The sequence below is a fragment of the Prionailurus bengalensis genome, chromosome X, assembly GCF_016509475.1.
Source record: "Prionailurus bengalensis isolate Pbe53 chromosome X, Fcat_Pben_1.1_paternal_pri, whole genome shotgun sequence".
NCBI classification, from domain to species: domain Eukaryota; kingdom Metazoa; phylum Chordata; class Mammalia; order Carnivora; family Felidae; genus Prionailurus; species Prionailurus bengalensis.
The window spans coordinates 115,809,089-115,823,557 of NC_057361.1; the positions used below are offsets into that span (position 1 = coordinate 115,809,089).

A 14,469-nucleotide genomic window follows, 5' to 3' on the forward strand; every position below is an offset into this window, starting at 1 on the left:
TCCTAGGGGCTTGCTGGGACTGGCTTTCTCCTCTACGCAGTTTGATTTTTAAGGTGGAATGCGGAGAATCTCTGTGAAGGTAGTATTAACGGATACCCTTATTCTTGTCCTACCCTGATCCGTAACTGAAAATTCACTCCAGGTTTGTTGTTGTTGTTATGGTTAAATGCTAGTCTGAGTTTAAGCCTTGTGACAGCTTACCGGTTGGTGGAATGTTGTCTTGATGATAATCTAGAAAGAACACACAAACTTTCTAATAATGGATAGGCTTCTCTTCCAGACTGACATTTCCCCCAATTGTACAAACGGAAAATAATCTTGTTTCCCATCATTAAAAAGTATAACCTGACTGCAGTTTATTTTGGAATTTACAAATTAAGGTCTTCAAATTGAGTTGTGTAATTATTTCATGGATGTTTAAGGTAACATACCAAAGATAGTTACACCTTATCTTTTCAGTGGCAATTTTCGCCAGAAATCCTTTTTGCTGAATCCAACTTTTGCTCTCGAAATTAGCGTGTATTCAGTATTTATCTTTAATGCAAACAGTGCCCGATGGCTACTAATGGTTGGGATGTAATTAACGTGCTGGCTTTTTAAAAAATGTTTACTTATTTATTTTTGACAGGGACACTTGGGTGGCTCAGTCCGACTTTGGCTCAAGTCATGATCTCACAGTTCGTGAGTTCGAGCCCCGCGTCAGGCTCTGTGCTGACAGCTCAGAGCCTGGAGCCTGCTTCGGATTCTGTGTCTCCTTCTCTCTCTGTCCCTCCCGCACTCACGCTCTATCTGTGTCTCTCTCTCTCTCTCAAAAATAAACATTAAAAAAAATATTTTTGAGAGAGAGACAGAGAGAGAGAGAAGGAGGGAGGGGCAGAGACAGGGAGACAGAAAATCCCAAGCAGGCTCTGTGCTGTCAGTGCAGACCCCGACATGGGGCTCGATCTCACAAATCATGAGATCACAACCTGAGCCTAAATCAAGAGCTGGAAGCTTAGCCGACTGAGCGACCCAAGCACCCCTGTAATGAATGTGCTCTTGGGTATGGGTGTAGAAACTATACCACAAGCAGAAACATTTAACCTGTTAAAAAGAAACAACACCTAAGGTAATCTATAGCTGGTCATACGTCTTCATCACCTGGGCCCCCAATCTTGCCCAGAGCCATCACTTTGGCAGTAAAGAGAATGAAGGAACCCTGCGTGCCAAGGTCTGTGCTGAACAGGGTTCACACTTCCCCACTGAAAGATCGTCCCTAGGAAAGCAGAAAGCGGAGCTACACCTCCCAAGAAACAAGTCATTCCTGCTCCGTTGACTTGCAACCAACAGCATGAAGACCAAATCTGATATTTCTCTTTAAAAAAAAAAAAAAAAAAAAAAACCCTCTGTTCCAAGTGGCCTATTTGATTAATAAAAATAAAACCTTAAAAAAACTGATGCTATGTGCCAAACGGTCACTCAACGAAAATTAATTTAATCAAGCAGATTGTTTTGGCCAAAAGAAAAAAGCTGGGCTGGGTAATAAAAAGTGTTTTATTGTAACAAGTGCTATATTAAGTAGAAAAGAATTGTAAACTGAAATCTCGTCAACAAGCGCAAGGACAGATCCTAAAAGGCCAGAGCAAGGTCAACAGCTTTGACTTGACTTTGCCCCATTGACACGGCTCAATAGTATACACCAGGCAGATTTATGCTCTCCAAAGGAATTTTACCTTTAAAAAAAACCCAAAAAACAAAAAACACTTAAGGGGCGCCTGGGTGGCTCTGTCGGTTAAGTGTCCGACTTGGGCTCAGGTCATGATCTCACAGTTCATGGGTTCAAGGCCAGAGTTGGGCTCTGTGCTGTCAGCTCGGAGCCTGGAACCCGCTTGGGATTCTGTGTCTCCTTCTGTCTCTGCCCCTCCCCCTGTCAGGCTGTCTCTCTGTCTCTCAAAAATACACATTAAAAAAATTTAAAAAAATTTTTTTTTATGTCTATCCACAAGCCATCTGGAAAATGATAGAAAGCAGCAGGTGGAAAGTGCAACAACTGAAGTTCATGACAATTCAATTCTTGCTCCGCCTCTTTTGGTTACTTAGATATTTGACCTTGGATTTCACACAAAACCTTTCCTGAGTGTGCATATCGACGTAATTCCCTCAGCTATGAGACAATTATAATGATACCTGCCTGCAGTACTTAGTCGGGAAACAGAATGACCATTACTTAATAAACGTGAACACTTGAAAAAGCAAAAATATATTACATGAAGTCAAGGCTTTGCTATTTTATTTCAGTCACGTGTATGAATTTGGTATTCTTCTCTCCATTGCTTATAGTTAAACACTTCTGTTAAAGAAATAAACAAAAAAAAAAAAAACCCACTTGGCTGATTGGCTCAAGATGAAGAATCATTCAAGCTGGGTATGAACAGAATCTCATGCATTTTACCATGTGAGTGCCGGTAGATTTCTTACGCTCATTGGCTAGGTTAGTACAGGAAAAGGTACACCGGTCAAGAAGTCCAACAACTTAGATCTCTGGCTTGCCTTCGCCACTAAATCAACCTCCTCCGGTGAGAGTGGCCTCCCATGTCAGTGGGGAGACGAAGATTTCTGATGATGGATGATGCTGGACTCTCAAAGAAAAGAATGTATTGGGGGCGCCCGGGGGGCTCAGTCGGCTGGAGCATCCTCCGACTTCGGCTCAGGTCACGATCTCGCGGTTCGTGGGATCCAGCCCCATGTTGGGCTCTGTGCTCCGAGCGTGGAGCCTGCTTGGGATTCTGGGTCTCCCTCTGTCTCTGCCCCTCCCCCACTCATGCTCGGTCTCTCAATAATAAACATTAAATAAATAATATATATATATATATATATACACATATATATACACACACACACACACACACACACACACACACACACACATATTGATTCCCAGCTACTCTGGTCTGATAGAGGAGGTTAACCGCATGGTACTTCTACAGACAGCCCCAATCTTGCCAGCTAGGTAGTCTACGGGTCCCACACTGCCCTCCTCTTCTATGAAGAAGGGTCTGACAATGCCACCACACCCACGTGAGCCTAGTGATGTGAAAGATCACCCAGGCTGTGAGCAGGACTGCAGCTCTCATGTTTTTCTCTTAGGGAAACTGTTTTCTCCATCTGGGTCTTGGGAAGCTAGGGGCTAGAATCCAACAGGGGAGCTAAGTTCTATTACTGTTGAGTCACTGCCCTACTCTATCCCAGGGGAGGAAATGTCTAGAAAGACACATCAAAATGTTAACACATCAAAATGTTAAAAAGTGGGAGCACCTGGGTGGCTCAGCAGGTTAAGGATCTGACTCTTGATATCGGCTCAGGCTGTGATCTCAAGGTGGTGAGTTCAAGCCCCGCATCGGGCTCACCGTAGTCAGCACAGAGCCCACTTCAGATCTTCTGTCCCCTTCTCTCTCTGCCCCTCTCCCGCTTGTGCTCGCTCTCAAAAATGAATAAAACATTAAAAAAAAAAAAAGTATCTGCAGAATGCATTGGTACTTACTGAGGTTTTTTTTTTTAATTTTTTAATGTTTATTTATTTTTGAGAGAGACAGAGACAGAGTGCAAGCGTGGGAGGGGCAGAGAAAGAAGGAGACACAGAATCCGAAGCAGGCTCCAGGCTCCGAGCTGTCAGCACAGAGCGCAACGTGGGGCTCGAACTCACAAACTGTGAGATCACGACCTGAGCCAAAGTCGGACGCTCAACCGAGCCAACCAGGCACCCCAGTACTTACTGAGATTTTCTGAAGAGAAATTTTGAGAGAAGACCATGTATCCAATCTTCGATCAAGAATAATGGTAAACCGGGAGTCAGATCCATTGTGCCTGTAAGATAAGAAGAAATCATGTTTTGCTTAGTAACTACCCAAATTTGCTAGGTATGTCCTTAATTCTGACTGTTTCATTTACATTTGCCGTCTCAGCTAAAGATAAATTTATTTGGATTGGGAAAGCTATCACAAAGCGCTACACGGGAAAACCAGTTTAATTCCATGTTCCACCACTCAATATTGAAAATTTCTTTTTCAGCACTAATGTCATTCTTTTTTTTTTTTTTTAGGTTTATTTTGAAAGAGAGAGAGAACGTACTATCAAGCACAGAGCCCAGTGCAAGGCTTAATCCCACAAACCGTGAGATTATGACCTGAGCCAAAATCAAGAGTCAGATGCTTAATCGACTAAGCCACCCAGGTGCCCCTAATGTCATTCTTTTAAATAGTCAAGGGATAGCATAATGCAAATAGGTCACTAGGATAAATTTGGCATAGTGCAATCCTGGGTGTGGGAAAACTTTATAGACAGCTGTCCTTCATTACATCAGATTTAACTTTCCATGGCAATCCATCAAGAGCCCATGATCCATCCATCCATCCATCCATCCATCCATCCATCCATTCACTCACTCAGAAAAACACTGTTAAATACAGGTTTCTATCCTGTCTGTGCCTTTAGAGGAGGAAGTTTAACGAATGTTTTATTTGCCCTAAAAAGACCACTTTTAGGCTTTAAGGGGTACACTATAAATTTAGTTTTCGGGGCGCCTGGGTGGCTCGGTCAGTTAAGCATCCGACTTCGGCTCAGGTCACGATGTCACGGTCCGTGAGTTCGAGCCCCGCGTCGGGCTCTGGGCTGACAGCTCAGAGTCTGGAGCCTGTTTCAGATTCTGTGTCTCCCTCTCTCTCTGACCCTCCCCTGTTCATGCTCTGTGTCTCTCTGTCTCAAAAATAAATAAACGTTAAAAAAAATTATTTTTAAAAATAAATAAATAAAAATAAATTTAGTTTTCTGTGATTTTGACTTTTGTTCATGAGACTCTTCATATTTTTACCATTGTAGACTTGTGCCCTCTTAGTCTTCAGGGTTAATAAGTGGAAAATGTTTCCTTTAAAAATCTGTTTTTGGGGGAAAGTGGGTGATGGGCAGGGAGGAGGGCACCTGTTGGGACGAGCACTGGGTGTTGTATGGAAACCAACTTGACAATAAATTTCACATTTAAACAAACAAACAAACAAACAAAATCTGTTTTGGGGGTACCTGGGTGGCTCAGTCGGTTAAGTGTCCGACTCGACTTCAGCTCGGGTCATAATCTCACAGTTCATGAGTTCAAGCCCCGCATCCAGCTCTGTGCTGACAGCACTGAACCTGCTTGGGATTCTCTCTCTCTCTCTTTCTCTCAAAGTACATAAATAAACTTTTAAAAAAATAAATAAAAATTTGTTTTCAACCTAAATACAATCTTTCAGGAAGCTTTGGAAACTTACCCTCACTCTTGGCTAGGAAGATTTCCTTTTAGGCAAATCGAAGGCTTTAAGTTTGATCATCGTTTTCAACGTATGCTTTTCTTCACGAAGACAATTATTTCTAGACTCCCAATTTTGTTTTCCTAGATTCTCATTATAATTTTTTTTTTTTACCAATTTAGGTGGCTGTCCGCTTCCCCTTACACGTTTTCTTTCTTATCTCCTCTGAAGGTGAGTCTTATAATCCACTTACAATAATAATTACAGCCACACTACAAAGGCATTTTCCTGTTACATTCAAATGGGTACCTGATACACAACAAATTGAAAAAAATGTAACGAAACGCCATACCTTGCAATAGATGTCAAGTAAGTCAGCACTTTCGCTATCACTTCTTCCGATATACATCTGAAATTACAATTTTCTGGAAAAGTAATGATCCAAGCATTATCCTTTCCCCGGCCACCTAAAACAGTATGAAAAAAAAAAAATCAGCCGAATTAACAATTCATGTGACAACAATACAAGAAAGAGGATTCGAGAGGGGCGGTTAGAAGACAGTTTGGGGCCAATGTAACTTATATAAGGATGATGGTCTCCGCATAAATCAAAATGGCAACATGCTCCAAAGTGTAAGAAGCAGCCAAGTAGTTCTAAATGAAAACAATGCAAGAAAGAAGAGGGAGCAAGAGAGAAGGCAAAAGGAGTGATTAGAGTCAGAAGAAATTTTCATACAATGCATATAATAAATGTAGTCGAAACCACAGCTGAGCCCTCATATTGGACAGCCAAGAGTATTGGGGAATAACTGTTTCCATGCCAATGCTAAGGGCCTAAATCCCAACTGGTGACTGACAGCCTGACAGGAAATAGAAACCTTGCTAGAATCAACCACTTACAGCTATGGTGAGCCTGAAAGAATACAGGATATAAACTACAGGAAATAAGCAATGTTCAAATGGATTTGTGGAAGAAACAGCATAAGCCGTAACGGCGACAATGGTATAGAACTCTTACTGATGAATGCAGAAACAGCAAAGACCATAAATTCTTTGTGAGTTAAAATTCAGTGCGCACCCTACCCCAGAGCCCTCCACATAGCTCGGAAACTATGGAACGTTCGGAATGAAAGCCATCTAAGTGCAGGGATGAGCCTTACACGTTTAAGGTCCTACTCTACAGCCTGCCCAACAACTGGGCACAGAGTAGGTGCTCAATAAATACTTAGTGCTAAATGGAAGTTGAAGGATTCTTTTAGGAGGAAAGTTATAGGGTGGCCTTCGAATTTAGCTTGCTAATAGAAATTTTTTGAGAAGTTTAGTTGTAATTCTTATTTGGCTGAATTCAAGTGAATAAAGATATCAGGATATAAAAAAAAATTCAATGTGCAATGAAAATATGACAAGGGCAAGGCTCCTGGCTGGCCCAGTTGGAAGAGCATGCGATTCTTGATCTCAGGGTTGTGAGTTCAAGCCTCACGTTGGGTGTAGAGATTACTTAAAAAAATAAATAAACTTTTAAAAAACTATGATGATGGCAAAGGAGAGAAAATGGAGTAAAAATACTTAATGCAAAATAAAGCAAAACTGGAGCGAAAAAAACAAAGAACTAATGGGACAAGTAGAAAACAAATAGTAAAATGGTAGATTTCAACCCAGCCATATGAATAATCACATTAAATGAAAATAATCTTGACATCCCAGTTCAAAGTTAGAGATGATCAAGTTGGATTAAAAAAAAAAATCAAGACCCAATTATACACTACCTACAAGAAACACACTTTATTTTCAATTTAATTTTTGTTTAGAGTTTATTTATTTATTTTGAGAGAGAGAGAGAGCAGGGGAGGGGCAGAGACAGAGACAGAGACAGAGAGAATTCCAAGCCGGCTCCACGCTGTCAGCACAGAGCCTGACTCAGGGCTCAATCTCACAGTTCGTGAGATCATGACCTAAACTGAAATCAAGAGAGTCAGATGCTTAACCGACTGAACCACCCAGGTGCCCCTCAAATGATTTTCTTAATATCTAGTAATATTCCTGACTCTGAAATCTATTTGTCTAAAATTAGATGGCTTTATTGGGTCCCTCACACTCAGCATGGAGCCCGCCTGGGATTCTCTCTCTCTCCCTGTCTCTGCTCTTCCTCCGTTCTTTTGTGCACACGCTCTCTTTCAAAATAAATAAACAGACTTTAAAAAGAAAAGAAAATCATTTGATAATCAAACAGTGGTAAGTTCATCAAAAGAACATAATAATCCTAAATGCTTATGCACCTGATAACAGAGCTTCAAGATACGTAAAACAAAAACTAATACAGCTACAGGGAGAAACCGACAAATCCACAACTTGAGTCCAAAAATTTCACCACCCCTCTCTCGACAACTGACAGAACTAGACAGGAAATTTGCAAGGATACAGTATACTTAAACAACAATCTTTTTTTTTAATGCTTATTTATTTTTGACAGAGAGTGTGAGCAGGGAAGGGGCAGAGAGAGAGGGAGAGAGAGGATCCCAAACCAGCCCTGCGCGGACAGCAGCGAGCCCTATGTGGGGCTCGAACTCCTAAACCGTGAGATCACGGCCTGAACCAAAGTCGGCTGTTTAACTGACTGAGCCATCTAGGCTCCCCCCCTCCATGTTTATTTTTGAGAAAGAGAGAGAGAGACAGAGACAGAGAGAGATCATGACCGGAGCTGAAATCAAGAGTCAGACGCTTAACTAACTGAGCCACACAGATGTCCCAGAATATTATTCAGTGTTTAAAAAGGGAGGAAATTCTGACATATACTGACATATACAACTTGGATGGACCTTGAGGCTATCACGCCAAATGAAAGAAGCCAGCCACAAAAAAGACAAATCCTGTATGATTCCACTTATATGAGGAACCTAGAGTAGTCAAATACCCAGAGACAGAAAGCAAAATGGTGGCAGCCAGGGGCTGGGGGGAGAAGAGGACAGGGAGTTATTTTTTAGTGGGTACAGAGGTTCGCTTTTGCAAGATCAAGAGTTCTGGTGATGGACTGCGGGGATGGCTGCACAACAACGTGAATATACTTAATGCCACCAAACTATACATTTAAAAACGGTTAATGGGGCGCCTGGGTAGCTTAGGCGGTTAAGCATCCGATGTCAGCTCAGGTCATGATATCGCGGTTCGTGAGTTCAAGCCCCACATTGGTCTCTCTGTTGTCAGCAGAGTCTGCTTCGGATCCTCTCTACCCGTCTCTCTCTCGGCCCCTCCCTGCTCATGCACGCTTTCTCTCTCTCTCTCTCTCTCTCTCAAATAAATACATATTTAATAAAAAATGGTTAAGATGGCACCCTTGGGTCCTCACTTCCAAGATAACCAAGAAGAGAAGGAATAAGGGTCATGACACAAAGAGCCATGGCCACATGCAGCCTATTTGCTGTAGCAACTGCATTCATTGCATGCCCAAGGACAAGGCCATTAAGAAGTTCGATATTCCGGGGGCACCTGGGTGGCTCAGTCGGTTGAGCTTCGACTTCGGCTCAGGTCACGATCTCACGGTCTGTGAGTTCGAGCCCCGCGTTGTCGGGCTCTGTACCGACAGCCCAGAGCCTGGAGCCTGTTTCAGATTCTGTGTCTCCCTCTCTCTCTGACCCTCCCCCATTCATGCTCTGTCTCAAAAATAAATAAACATTAAAAAAAATAAATAAGTTCGTTATTTGGGGGGGGGGTGTGAGGGGGTTCTGGCTGGCTCAGTCAGAAGAGCAGGTGACTCTTATCTCGGGGTGATGAGTTTGAGCCCCACGTGGGGTGTAGAGAATAGTTAAATAAAACTTAAAAAAAAAAGTTCATTATTCAAGAGGTACCTGGCTGGCTCACTCGGTAGAACATGTGACTCTTGATTTCAGAGTCATGAGTTCAAGCCCCATATTGGACTCCATGCTGGGCATGAAGCCTACTTTTAAGAAAATGAATACAATCTTAAAAAAAAGAAGAAGAAGAAGAATTTTGGTATTCAGACCACAGTAGAAGCCACTGCCATCAGGGACCTTTCCCAAGGTAGTGTCTTCAATGCCTATGTGCTTCCCAAGCCGTGTATGAGACTACACTTCTACGCAAGGTAGTCCGGAATCGCTCTCGTGAAGCCCCGAAGGACCGAACACCCCCACCCCGATCTAGACCTGTGGGTGCTGCCCCACGACCTTGACCAAAACCCATGTCACGAGCTAAGACCTTGAGGACCGAAGAAAAACTGTTCTCTGGAAAAAGATAAAGTGGAGATTATACTTTCTTTGAATGTTTCTTTCTTTTGAGAGAGGGAGCGAGAGAGAGCAGCAGAAGGGTAGAGAGAGGGAAAGAATCCCAAGCAGGCTCCATGCCGTCAGCACAGAGCCCGACACGGGGCTCGACCACACAAGCTGTGAGATCATGATATCAGTGGAAACCAAGAGTCACATGCTTAACCCACTGAGCCAGCCAGGCGCCCCAAATGGAGATTATACTTTTTAAAAAATGGTTAAGGCGGTCAATTTTACGTTATGAGTATTTTATCACAATTTTTCAAAACTACGTACAAATGCGTATACATACACCAACGCATAGAACATATATGTGAAAAGTAAAACTTTCTCGTAAATGGAACTCTAAAAAAAATAACTTAGTACAAGCTGCTTAATTAGGGTCACTTGATGGCATTTGTAAGAAACATTTAAATAATCAGAGGGGTGCCTGGGTGGCTCCATCGGTTAAGTGTCCGACTCTGGCTCAGGTCATGATCTCACGGCTCGGTTCGTGAGTTCAAGCCCCGCGTCAGGCTCTGGGCTGACAGCTCAGAGCCTGGAACCTGCTTCAATTCTGTGTCTCCCTCTCTCTGCTCCTCTCCCACTCGCAGTCTGTCTCTCTCTCTCAAAAATAAGTAAACATTAAAAAACATTTTTTTTAAATAATCAGAGCTCCGGCAGAAGAGAAAATCTCCAGGAAGTCACCTCAGTTACCACCCTCTCTCTCAGACTTCTGCTTGCAACTATCACAGATTTCCAAAGGCGTGTCTGAAAGGCAAACGTACGAGGGTAGCAAGATTGTTTTCATCACGAATCGAAACACACTTAACCTCTATTCTGTAAACATCTATTTGTTTAGCAACCATGTGCATAATGCATAAACGTTCATTAAAATAGTGCCTCTCAGCAAGCAACTCTCGATCTCGGGGTCATGTTGAGCCCCACGTCGTGTGCAGAGATGACTTAAATACATAAAAAGTTAAAAAAACAAATAAATAAAACCGTGCTTCCCAAACTCCGCGTGCACCTATATGTATGGCTACTTATATAATAAACGGGTGACCACACTCGTTTTGCTAAGAAATTCGTTCATTTGGGACGCCTAGGTGGCTCACCCAGTTGGGCATCCAACTGTTGATTTTGGCTCAGGTCACGATCTCACAGTTCGTGGGTTCGGGCCCCACGCTGGGCTCTGCACTGACAACGAGGAGCCTGCTTGGGATTCTCTCTCTGCCCCTCCCCCGCTCGCTCTCGGTCTCTCAAAATAAATGAGTTAATTAAAAAAAAAAAAAAAACTACACGCGTTAGAGAGTGAGGAAATACATAATTTACAAAAAGAAATTCATACACTGTTCTAGTCTAAACATACGAAAAGTCTGCTTACCGGACAAGAAGGCGATATCTTGCATTAAGAAATGACTGATGTCCTTCATATGGAGCAGCAGCTGGGTTTCTATGACAAACGAGAAAGGGAGAGAGATGACATGCGTGTTGGAGCTCGGCCGGAAGCATCCGCACGATTTCTCATCATGCCGAAAAGAACCCCGGGGGTCCCGCACACACACCGCTGCCCTTCCCCCTCTACTCCTCTGGGCTACACCGCAAGGAAATCGCACTCTTGAAAATATTGCTGGGGAAGCGGGACCAGTGTCCCGGTTCTCAGAGTCTATACCTAGGGCAAAAGCTACTCTCCCTCACCAGAAAGCCAGGGGCCAAGGTCCCAGCTCCAGGACGTCCCGATTTATTTAAAGGGTAGACTGTCACACAGAGACACCGTAGCGGACGGTCTTCTACTTCTGATAATGATAATGCCTTTCATTCTGCAAAGCTTATTAGCGATTACAGAGCACTTCTCGCATCTTTCAGCTTATTGGTGTTCAGGAAACGGTAACATATGAACTTGCCTTTGATTATTAGAGGCGGAACGACATCCAGGCATTGCTAAGTGGGTTTTAGTTGCCCCAGATCTTCAGTGCTAATTTCTCATGTCCCTTTCCAGTGAACTCTACAGGAGCCGAAAATCAAAGCCTACTACCTGCCTCTGGTCCATGGGTAAGGATAACTTTTTAAAGGAAACGGGTCATGAAACAGGGCTATTTTGGATGGCTGGTTTTAATGCCTGTGGCTCCACATCCCCTACAGAAGCCACGTTTTCCACGGCTCTCGGACACAAAGGGCCTTCAAAGACCGAGTAGATGGTGGTGTCAGGCTGATGGCACATTAGAAAGGACATTAGAAACCCAAGTTCTCGGTGGGTCCACCCTAGACAGCGTAATGGGTATCAGTCATGGAATGACCCACCCTCACATAAATCCTCCCGATGTAAAACATAAAAAAAAAAAAAAAAAAAAAAAATTCAGTGACGTATCATTTTCATAAAACGCGTGCCATTAAAAATCTGCAATCTGTCAGGACACAACAGTCAATTCCCCAAAACGTCTTGTCATTAAAAAAGTAGATTCCTTGGGGCGCCTGGGTGGCGCAGTCGGTTAAGCGTCCGACTTCAGCCAGGTCACGATCTCGCGGTCCGTGAGTTCGAGCCCCACGTCGGGCTCTGGGCTGATGGCTCGGAGCCTGGAGCCTGTTTCCGATTCTGTGTCTCCCACTCTCTCTGCCCCTCCCCCGTTCATGCTCTGTCTCTCTGTCCCAAAAAATAAATAAAAACGTTGGAAAAAAAAATTTTTTAAAAGTAGATTCCTGCTACATCCCAGGCCCAGGCCCGTGCATTTCCATCTGTGAGCCTTCACATCCAGACTGCTGAACAGTTATTTGTTTAATGCTACAAGTTTCCTCACATCAAAGAATGTGTTTGTGGGGCCCCCTGAGTGGCTCGGTCAGTTAAGCGCCCGACTCTTGACTTTAGCTCAGGTCATAACCTCACGGTTCATGGGTTCGAGCCCCACAGCGCGGAGCCTGCTTGGGATTCTCTCTCTTCTTTGTCTGTCCCTCCCTCCCCCACTCCAAATAAATAAATAAACTTAAAAATTTTTTATTTTGTTTTAATATTTATTCATCTTTGAGAGACCGAGACAGAGCATGAGTGGGGGCGGGGCAGAGAGAGGGAGAGACACGGAATCCGAAGCAGGCTCCGGGCTCCACGCTGTCGGCACAGAGCCCAATATGGGGCTCAAACCCACGAGCCGTGAGATCATGACCTGAGCTGAAATCAGATGCTTAACCGACTGAGCCACCCAGGCGTCCCTAGCCTACAATTCTTTAATCCGTTCATGTAGTAAGAGGCACCAGGGCGTAAAATAAAATTAGGCCAAGAGCTGAGCAGGTTACTCCAGACCACCAGCCTCACTGTCCCGGTTTCAGAAAACAAATGCTTTCTCGGTCCCCTTCCATTCTAGGAGATCCAAGAGCAGGTAAAATCCATAGTTACAAGAAAAACTGATGTTTCTATAGTAAAATATCACCCCCAATTGTGCCACAAAAGGAACATCTCCACACTAATGAAAAAGGGGGAAATAATGGGTGAAAGGGAACACGTCACAACTCTAAGAAATGATCACGGGGCGCCTGGGTGGCTCGGTCGGTTGGGCCTCCGACTTCGGCTCAGGTCACGATCTCACGGTCCGTGAGCTCGAGCCCCGCGTCGGGCTCTGTGCTGACAGCTCGGGGCCTGGAGCCTGCTTCGGATTCTGTGTCTCCCTCTCTCTCTGATCCTCCCCCATTCATGCTCTGTCTCAAAAATGAATAAACGTTAAAAAAAATTAAAAAAAAAGAAATGATCACGTTCTGGATCGGAAATAGACTGAAGGGAGAGGAGCCAGAAGACACAGGGTTATCACTGAGCAGCCACACTAAGAGCTCTGCGGGACGACGATGCACTTGAACCGTCTAACATAACCACGCACAACCTAAAAGCAAAAGACAGGTAAAGTGCTTGCCAATTCATTCATTCCATACATAAGACTAGGAAGCAAACGAGGACAAGTTTTTACTGCCTTGACCATAAATTATGAACCGATCATGAACGTTTCTTTTATAAAAGACAGTTGTGCAGGGGCGCCTGACTGGCTCAGTCGGCGGAACATGCAACTCTTGGTCTCGGGGTGGTGAGTGTGAGCCCCGCGTTGGACATAGAGATCACACACACACACACACACACACACACACACACACAAAGGTTTGTGTAAATGAGGAGATGAGCTCAGAATTCCAATCTGAAGAATTTAGGGGCTCTGTTAGTAGAGCACACAACTGTTAATCTCAGGGTTGTGAGTTCAAATCCCATGGTGGGCATGCAGTGCACTTTAAATTTTTTTTTCAGTGTTTGTTTATTTTTCAGAGACAGAGAGAGACAGAGCGTGAGCAAGGGAGGGGCAGAGACGGGGGGAGACACAGAATCCGAAGCAGGCTCTGGGCTCCGAGCCGTCGGCGCAGAGCCCAACGCGGGGCTCGAACCCACGAACGTGACCTGAGCCAAAGTCAACTGACTGAGCCACCCAGGCGCCCTGCATGGAGCCTACTTTAAAAAAAAGTAACAAAAAATATAGTTTTTAAAGATCGATGTCGTATGCATTCGCTTTTTTAAACAAACATTTATCCAGTCCCTACTAGGTGTTACACACTGTTAAGTTCGGATAGATGTTCTGGGTGAAAGTAAAGGTTCGTGTTCACAGTAGTTTGTGAAATCGTGAGTCTGAAGCAAACCGCAACATCCCCCAGCACATACGCATACGCACCATGCAACTCCTTGGGCTATGTCTGCAGTATGCGTGCTATTCGATCACGTACTTTCGGTTTGTTGGTTGGCTGATCTCGCAGCTCATGAGTTCGAGCCCCACGTCGGGCTCTGTGCTGACAGCTCAGAGCCCGGCGCCTGCTTCTGTGTCTCCCTCTCTTCCCGCCCCTCCCCCGCCCATGCTCAGCCTCTCTTCCTCTCAAAACTAAACAAACATGGAAAAAAGTCGTTTTAATAAAGAAATAAAATAAATAAAAAATACAAG

The 14,469-nt window shown here is 44.0% G+C and overlaps 1 pseudogene; it reads left to right on the forward strand.

Moving 5' to 3' along the window:
- The first annotated feature begins 58 nt into the window (after nt 1-58).
- Nucleotides 59-9,507, forward strand: LOC122477161 (annotated as a pseudogene).
- The last annotated feature ends 4,962 nt before the right edge of the window (nt 9,508-14,469 follow it).